Raw genomic sequence first — 10,502 nt, 5'->3', positions numbered from 1 at the left:
CTAGGCAAATATCAGTCAGTCAGTAATTGGCAGTGACTGAGTAGCTCAGTTTGTTAAATGCTCTGTATATAGTACATTTTGCCATGCACAGACCAGGGTTCAAATCCAGTGCTATGTAACACTAAATATTACTGTAGCAGTCACGTAATCCTTATATATTCTCTCTCCACAGGAACTACAGGCAAATGGGTGAGGTAGCCCATATTATGAGTAGATAATTGGGTGTTTAGATGTCACAGACTGTTAAAATCATTAGCAAGAATGCGCTCATCAGCAATGTTCAGTCAGAAATAAACTGTGTAATCCCATTATGGCTGTATGCCTGGAGTGTCTGTTAAAAGTTGCTGCAGTCAATTAATACATCCTATGCAGATGTCCCCTGTAGTCAGTGCTATTGGGTTCTATTCCCATATCTGCCAATTAAGGCATGACAGCTCTTTAGTGTCTGTATTGTGCACATACATGTCTCTCAAGTGTCACAATTTCACGTTATGTAATTAATAGTGTGTAATCTGGCTGTCACAGGATTACCATGGAAATGATTACCTAGATTGCAAAATATCAGCAAATCTGCACACAGAACACCTTGGTAGTTGTATAAGTCCACCTGATGTGCAAGGGTTCTGTGTAGTTGTGTACCTACAGTTGTTACTGCTTGGCCCATAGTGTCCCATGCAAAAAACTTAGGAGGTATGTAAGTGCTAAAACATCAGCTATAGGAGACTTGTATTCACTGTACACATAAACAAAATACAGACATGTAGAGTAGATAGTAGTACTGCTGTCAAAAAAATAACCGGAAATGTTACTAATGGACTGTTTTTTTTCTCTCTCCCCACCTCTAATCTTCATTTATTTCTTATTGTTATTCATTGGTTATGGTTTACTGTTAACTTATGTTGCTACAGTAACTGTATTTTGGGACATGTGTTTTATTATTGTTTTGTTTTATAATGATTGCATGTTAACACATCTTGTTAGATTACCCATTTTGTTGGTGTTATGCTGTAAATGATACTGGCATGCTGTTATACTGACTGGTCTGTTATTTATTGTTGTGATTCACATAATATACATTGACATGCAATTGGGTTATTTCCAGTATTCTGCCATGCTGTTATTATTAACAATGATTTGTTCACAATTAACCTATAGTTATTGCTATATCTCCATTACCACAGCATTTCAGGGTAGGCTGTTTCTGGGTGATATGCCTACCTTGCCTCAACAGGCCATGGCACCAGATTCTAGCATATCTGGGACTCAGACTGGTGGTGACCCCTCCACTGCCCCTGCACCTCCTGCGGTTTTGGGTGAGACCGCTTCAGGGGAATGGGCCCGGCCTTCTCCTGGGTGCAGTGGTAATGGAGGCATTCTCACCCAGGCTGAACTGCTGGTCATAGTACACAGAATTGTTCACTGGAGCTATGAATCCCACCTGCACTGGACTGATAGCATGCTGGCAAACCTGGTAGGGCAGCCTCACCCCGGTGCCCAGCCTCCAGCACAGCCACCCTTGGAGCAGTGAAGGAGCAGTGTTAACAGTCCCATGGGGGGATGTGAGTCACACTACTGCCATCTGGAGGCATGTGCAACTTGGATTCCACAACACCCTCCCCATCCAAGGTGTTCACCTACCTCATGTGTCATACACTGCCCCTGTCTGCTGTCTTGTCTGTTTGAAAATCCATCCTCTCCTACCAAACTTACCTCCTTACATGTACCTAAGTCCCTTCCCTAAACTTCCACTCTCACCTTAATAAAAAAAAAAAAAAAAAAAAATATATATATATATATATATATATATATATATATACACTTGTATGCACTGGCTCTCTGGGGTTTGAGAGCTCATTTTCATCTACAAAATCTGTAAAAGTGCACAGCTATTGCTGTACAAGAAATGGATAGCTATGGTTCTTTTATATACCCTTCCTGCACATCCCTACCTCCCTTTCACTATGTTTTTCCCTTGCTTGTCCCCATTTCACCACTTTCCTATCTCCCCTTTTTTGTTTTCTTTATATTTTTTAGCATGGAGCTGCACAGCTGCCATGTCATACAGCTTTGCTTAGCTAAACAGAGCTGTGATTAGTATATGTGTTTATAACATTGTAAGTAACATGTACAAAATAAACACCTCTGCCATGTTTTGAACCCAAGACCATCACACCGCATTAATCCACCATTCCATGCTGTTCTTAACTAAAACATGTATTTGCATCATAACATAGTGATTGCCAGTTACACTCATTGGCCGTGTCTCAATGGAGCTGTGTGCCATGCCATGCCACACACCACAAACTGGAATTAAAAATTAATGGGAAAAATAGGAGTGCTCCTGGAACTCTGGTGTAATAATACACCACTAGATAGCCAAAGACATAAAAATGGATGTAAGTGAGGCCTGCAATACCAGGTAAATGTGCCTTTGTATCAGCAACATGTAGGAAGACATCTTCTAAGGCAGCAATGGCAAAGAACATGTTCAACTTGGACCCTGGTGTAGAAATACAGCCATAGAAAGCTATACACATACTGATGGATGCAGACAATGTATGTCACAGCCTGTATGTCTGCACATATACCTTGCAAATATACTTTCTGTAACAGTAGCTCAGTCTGTTAAATGCCTTGCTTGTAGTCCATTTTGCCATTCACAGTCCTGGGTTCAAATCCAGTCTTGTGTTGCAGTGGAATTACATTATTGTGAAGACAGCAATTAATGATTGAGTCATGCAATCTTTATCCATACAGGTTACTGCTAATTAATGAACTACTATCCAGTTTTGCAAGTCAGAGGCCTGCAGGTTGGGACACACTGCACATATACATATAGCATAAGTATATGTCACCTACTACTCTGTTATTGGCACTGTTGCATAACAGATGTACTTTAAGACTGCCTCTTCTCTTAATTAGTTTAACATAAGTAAGCAACAACTCCTAATACGTCTCAAATTCTACTTTTCCTTAAGTCTCAAATTCTACTTTCCTTTCAAGATACATCATATTGCAATTGTTATTGCCATTTGCTATGCTATACTTTACATATAAAATGTAACCAGAATACTAGAATTTTACTACTTATAACTTAGACCCTTCTCTATGAAACCATCTCCTTTTTTGACTTAGACCCATATTTGACTACTCCTATCAACCACTATTATCGCCTTATTACCACTGTTGTTGATAATTACTTTTAATATGATCTGTTTAATATGATTGTAAGTGTTAAAGTGTGAACCTCAATTACTTGTAATTCCTTGTACTTTGTTTTGGAGCTTTTCTCCCCAGGACTCCATTGAAAATGGGTACTTCGGGCCCAATGGACTATCCTGGTAAATCAACTACAAATAAATAAAAATAAAATAAATAAATCACATGCCTCGACTGGACTGTAAATGGTACCCTTACCTTATCTCTGCCATAATGACAGGGCTGCCACAGCTGCCACAATTACATGTACAGCTTGTTGTTCTCCAAAGGGCTCACACTGCTCCCTATCTGTTCTAGGCTGCAACAGCAGCCTGTAGCACACACATCTGTATGTAAAGGTAGCTACTACACACCTATCATACCTTCCAACACCCTAGCACAAGGGATCCAGGCACAGCCAAATGTAATGGGGGGACAAAGGTCCAGAGATTGGGACATGTTTTACAGTTTGCTCTTACATTGATAGCAAGTTGATACAATAACATATTTTGCATTAGTGTGGATATTCAGAGGGGTATGAAGTCTGACACTCAAATGTGTGTCTTCCAATACTGACATCAACCCACAATGTTTGCCATTGAATTGCCAGATGGGACACTGACCACACATATGAGGTGAAACTGTGGACATACTGCAAAAATCTCTACAGTTGACAGTTATGGTACCTCCCCTATGTGATGCTGCAGTCTCCACAACTCAGTAATGTTCATCTTAACAGCTAAGAAAGGGGCCCAGGTCTACATGAAGGCCTTATATATTGCACTATGGTGGCATGTCATTGGCTAGTGCAATTCAGCTGTTTTGGCTGCAATTACTATATCAGAGCCACAGACTGGTGCAGAGGCAATTACCTGCTAATGAGCAGTACCTTAAAAAGGCAAGCAGTGGGTTATATGGAAAAAGTCTGTATAAGACTTACCTCACACAGAGAGTGTATTTTCAAAAGATTACCAGAAGCAAACTTCAACAAAGTAGTACTGCACTCAACCAGGTATGTAATTGTTTTTTTTATATAACAGGATGCAGATGAGATAATGGAGGTATGTGAAATAGGAATGACAGCAGTGAGCCTGTCTTAGATCTATAGTAATGACATGTCATTGATACTCAGCTGTCCTACACATACAGGCATGCCTCTCAAATGTCCCTGATTTCCACTCACATCTTAGTTCTGTCCCCCTTATCCCCTCCTATAATGGTTGACTGTTGTAGGGAAGCTGGTAAATTACACATAAAATATGTGACAATAAGTAAGGGTGTATGCTCTTGTAACATCAGAAATGTACACTAATTCACCTCCTCTCATTTTGTCATTGCCTCATATAAATAGTTCTAACATTTTAAAAGTGTCCCTGATTGTCCCTGATGTAGTCTGGCTAAGTCCATGATCCTGTTTACGTTGTTCCATGTCTGGATGAGAGCTATGCCTAACATAGCTGTCAACCTATTACAGTAAGATATCTGAACAAAGCTAATTAATGGAGGGACAAAGGCCCAATTTAGGGACACTGAAACTATTCCTTGTACAAAGTAAGAAAGTGAATAAAATAACAGGTGTTACATTAGCATAACTGTGTTCTGAAGGGTATGGCATTTTAAACTCAGATGTCTGTCTTTATTTTCTGACATCAACCATCAAAGATTGTCCAGGCTTTTGTCAGAAGTCCACAATGTTGTGTGAAAATGACCAAAATTTTGAGGCAAACATCTTGACATTCTGCAAACATCTATATAGTTGATAGGTATGATGCCTACAGGGAACATATACTACAGCAGGTTTGCATTGTTTTCTGTTATTGTGGCACACTGGTGTTGCTGGACTGTCCCCATATAGTGGTTGTAATAGCACACTGCAATTTATCTGGCAGTGGCTGTATGAGATATTAGTGGCTGTTTGCCCATATGGGACACACCACAATAGACTGAAGTGCTAGGTGAAGGAACATACAGCAGAATCTGTCATGGCACACAGGGATATACCCTAGTATTGCTACTGTCTTGCTGGTATCCACACACATAGTGTGTTGCCAGACTGTGGGGTATGATGTGTGAGTGAGCAGTGGATAGTGCAGGTTTTTATGGGTGCGCTGGATTTGTACATAGCGGATGTCCACATATCTGGGCCTGTAATGTGTTCCCCTTTTGTTATCTTTCAGGAACCATGTACTGTAGAAGACATGTCCCCTTCTCAGATGCAGAGAATGGCATGATAGTGGATGGACTGAGACAGCACCATCAGATCTTGTTGTCCAGGGGGAGGCATAATCGGGAACAGTGGGCAGCAGTGTGGGCAGACCTTTTGCAGGATGTCAGTCAGATTGGCCAACAGGCCAGGATCTATGAGCAGGCCACAGACATGATGAAATCTGCATGAAAAAGGGCAACTGATGTTGCCAGATTTTGTGCTGCTACCGGTGGAGGGCTTGTGACAGAACAGCAACTGTCAGCCACAGAGGAATTCCTGGTGATCCTAGGGACAGATAACAGCTCCCAGGCATCCATCACACCATACAAAGTGGAGGTCGGTGCCACAGTCTCCACAGCAGAGGAGCGTCCAGGTACGTGTAATGTGTTTACCAGTGTAATACTGTCTCAACCATTGTGGCAGGCTGTACATAAATGCACATGGAAGTCTATCTGCACAGGGGAGTGTTGGAGTTTACGCTCAGTTGTGCACACATACTTAGAATGTAAGCAATACAGCCAGTATCACAGTAGCTACTGTACATGTGGATATATGCACATATTACCTTGTAGTGCAGCAACATTTGGTGGTGCTGACAGTACCTCTCCCTCACCTTTTCATAGGTCCATCAGATGTGGCCCATGTCCATGGTTCTGTACCTGGTAAGTGTGATACTGTTTTTTACAGATTATATATATATATATATATATATATATATATATATATATATATATATACCCTATAAAAGTTAAGGTCTGCCATATTGCTCTATGTACAAATGTCATGTTTAGCCAGAGTAGTATATTTGTATGTTCCATTCTGGAACAGTTAACTATGGTTCATAGACTGGATAATCACAGGTGTGTATTTGAACAACTAATGACACATTTGTACTTAATAGTTATGAGCAGCTACACAGCCTGGTATACAGGAAGCAACTACTTCAAGATGTCTGTTCAAACACAAAAGGGAGATGGTACATACCTCAGACAATGAGACTAGTATAGGCATATCATTCTCAAGATAGGTATACTGGGTTTTATGTGTAGTTCTATCATGTATACTGTCATATTACATACCTTACAGGCAGATTGTACTGGCAACTTTAACTGAATGTGACTGAAGGGCATGTTACAAAGGGCTTGACTTGTCTGTGTATGTTGTTGTGAGGATGTCTGTTGTGCATGGGAGTGAAGATGAAAAGATGCGAGACTGGAAATGCAGTTGTGGATCCTCATTTGTATGAGTCTGTGTGGATTACCATACATTAAAGTGTTGGTAGCAATGTATTGCTTTTGACTTGGTTTTCACAGGTGACCGGGGGGGTTGGAGTCTGTCCCCCTCACAACCTGATGTCAGTGTCTCATCAGACTCTGATGATGATGGTGACCATAGTGAGGCACAGGTGGGATTGTTGGGGGCTAAGTCTGTCCCAGAGGTTGATATACCTTTTCTGCCCCCATTGTCACTGCACACAGTCAGTATTCCCACACGCACCCAGTCCCCAGAGGCCACAGATATTTGACAGTCAGAGGATGGTGACATTGAACAGGACAGTGTGGCAACTATGGTGTTAATGAGTGTAGATACTGGCCATAGCCAGAGAGATGGCAAGGTCCCACACAGACAGATTGACAGGGGTGCTCATAGGAGGACTGCGGTCCATCCACCACCCGTTGCAGGTGTCACTCAGCACATGTTTCAGGCTGTCATGGAGGCACAGGCATGTTCTGAATGCAACACAAGATGGATGCTTAGGGTTATGGATGCAGTACAGTCTTACATCTATGACTGCCTCCACCACATTGAGGACACCCTGGATTGGTTCACTGATGCAGTGGACAGATGGTGGGCTGAGACATTGTCTATCTTGGACCACACATTGTCTGTGCTGGAATATCTGGTTGGAGTTGTGCGTCAGATATGTGGATATAGGTTAGCAACACCATCTGCTGAGTGTCCGTGTGACAGTTATGCTCCAATAGTGGCTGTACCTCCAGCTCTACAGAGGGCAGGGTGCTGTCCACACCACCACATGGCAGGCCATGGGTACATGCTTTTGGGCAATCCTGTAGGGGACACAGCCCCAGCAGACAGCAGGCACCCTCAGGTACTAACACAGCATCTGAGCTTGGGTATGGTGGTGTCAGTGCTACTCCTGGCAGAGCCAGTTCCCGTGATTGTGGCCAGAGATAGTGAAATGTCCACTCTACCATGTATGGTCCACAGCTGTCCAACATACACATGTGTAGGGCTAGCACTGGACTTGACTGTATGCACTCACACACTCAAACACCACTGTCACCTACAGATCACAAACAGACAGACACAGCACCCCTCCATCGCCCATCTAACCTGCACACATTCCTGATTCACACACATAATTTCAACTGTGTGGCACAGCCTAGGCCTCTGGCACCCCCGCACCACGCCCTGTGCATGTGATGATACCTGTGCCACATCCCTGCCATCAGTGCCATTGATGCAGGGAAATGCTACTATGTGCCTGATGCACAAGGTGTCTACATTATTTGACATGTACTTGTTTAATGCAATATTTTTTTGCCATGCCACTTGTTGTGGGCCACAACAGGTACTGTATGCTGGCATGTGTCATGACTACACATCACACTTTGTGTATCTTTGTTGCATGATGTTGGAGTGGTGTTAGTGTTACAGAATGACACTTGTGTCACAGACCTGTGTATGTTTCTATTCCAGGAGGCTGAGGGGATAAACTATGGACATATGGCAGCAATACAGCAGCACAAGATGACATGGCAGCACAGCAGAGATATGACGTCAGCAAGGCATGGCAGTATACATGCATGGCTCCCTAGATGCATATGTGTAGAATAGTTTACCCAAGGCATGTGTTGAAACCATTATACATTACAGCACCTGGTCACCTATGTCTGTTTAAAGGTGACATTCCGCAGGCACAGGGGTCTGTGGGTGAGTGGATTATGTACTGTTGCGGCCTAGATCTGCTTCCTTTGGACAACTGTTGTGATGTGTACGTGCAGATAACCTCAACATTCCGAGGGGGTATGTGGGGACACCCTTACAACTCCACACACACACACACACACACACACACACACACACACACACACACACACACACACACACACGTGTGTGTGCGTGTGTGTATAACAGGGATGTCTCTTTAAATGTTGTGTGTGTGTGTGTGTCATGTAAATGTGTTACGTAGCTATATGTGGAGAGTCTTTGCATCATTTTAATTTATATAGCGATATATATATATATATATATATATATATATATATATATATATATATATATATATATATCTCGGTATCATATGTATATGCGATACATACTGATAGATACACTAATCATGTGTGAGGGGGATAGGGACGTACAGATATGTATACATAGCTTACTGTATGTGCAGACATATTTCCACATAGCAGGTCTTTGTGATGAAGAAGCAACACACTTGTGCTCTAGTTAGCTAGTTGTAGGAGCATGGCCAGTGGGACTGTCAGTGCTTGCAAGGTGATTCTGGACCACACGCAGGGTGACAGTCTGCATACCTGTCACTGTACATATTTTTGCAGAATATCTGGCATTTTGCCCCATATGTCTGGACTGTTCCTCATACATTTGTGGTGTTCAGGTATAATATTGTATAATGCAGTCACTGAATTGTACTAACTACTGACACATTTTTAAGTAATGCCCTTACATCCTGCAGCTACTCTGTTCTGTCGCAACCTGCTGTTAAACTAGTCACCTTCTAGGTTCATCAGAGCATGTGTAATGTCTGTCTGTAGTTTTAGCCATTTGACCCCCCCATTCTCTTTGACATTTTCCAGCTGTCTTGCAGTAACAGGTTGAGGGGCATGACAGTCTGTGGAAATACCACCATAATAGTACCAGATTAAAACCATCATCCATGCTAATGACCCTAGCCCAGTGAGCCACACCATCCACCAGACAAAGAGGTATCCTTCCTCACACAGTCAACAGCATACAGACATACATTGTCACCCCTGCGTTATGTGACACATATGATGTGTGGCCAGGTTATATGTCACAGCCCTGGAATTGGCTGGTCTGCTGATATATCATTGCAGACTTACTGCTACAGCAGTTGTGTGGGACCACTGATGTGTTGGGGGTGGGGGAAGAACAGCACTTAATCTGCTGACATAGACATGTATGCAAATATCATGTGACCCACTGTTTAACATCTCCATTGACTGTTGTAGTGAATATTCCAACCTTGAGGCCTAGTGAATATTATGGAACACATACTATTGGACTGGGTATCTGTAGTCCCATGTGGGGGTTACATCTCTCAAAATAGCCCACTATATGCCCTTGCATACATGCAGCAGGCCCATACATACGACAGCATATTATAGTACTCCTTACAAGTGGTGTGTAGGTGAATGACTTACCTTGCAAATGCAGTAATTGACAGAACTGCAGTTCAGGGCTGACTCTCTCTAATGCATGCAGAATACAGCCAGTACATGGTAAGGTACAGATTGTGTGGGTTGCCTGGCATAATTTGTACTATATGTATGCAACTCAGAGTAAGGTGGTAGTCCCTAGGGCCCTAGGTTGTCATTGAATGTGCTATGCATTGTCTCTTGGCCACAGCTAGGGCATAATGGGCACACCTATGACTGCCTACAGGGACATCCTCAGGGGTTTCTTCTTCTGAGTACCCCTGTGGGTGTGGCTGTGGAGACCTAGGCAGTGGTGGGGGGGCTGTGTACAACTTCCCTTTGCTGATCCTGCTGCAACTGTTTCTGCAGGATCATATTGTGTAGCATGGTACATACTGTGAACATCTGTACACATGTGGCTGGAGAGTACTGCAGGGCTCCACCAGATATATCGAGGCACAGGAGCCATGACTTCAGCAGCCCAAACACATGCTCTGTGATGTTTCTAGTTTGTTTGTGTGCTTCATTATGGCATTCTTCTGTGGGTGTGTGTGTGTATTTCTGATGGGTGTCATCATACACAGTTCTAGTGCATAGGCAGCATCTCCCAGTAAATGGCTGTGTGGGATGCCCCCCAACAAACATCTGGCACAACTCTGATGCATGCCAGATAT

Source organism: Protopterus annectens, chromosome 6.part0, assembly GCF_019279795.1.
Source record: "Protopterus annectens isolate FY-2018-M chromosome 6.part0, PAN1.0, whole genome shotgun sequence".
NCBI lineage: Eukaryota > Metazoa > Chordata > Ceratodontiformes > Protopteridae > Protopterus > Protopterus annectens.
This window is presented reverse-complemented; position numbering follows the sequence as displayed.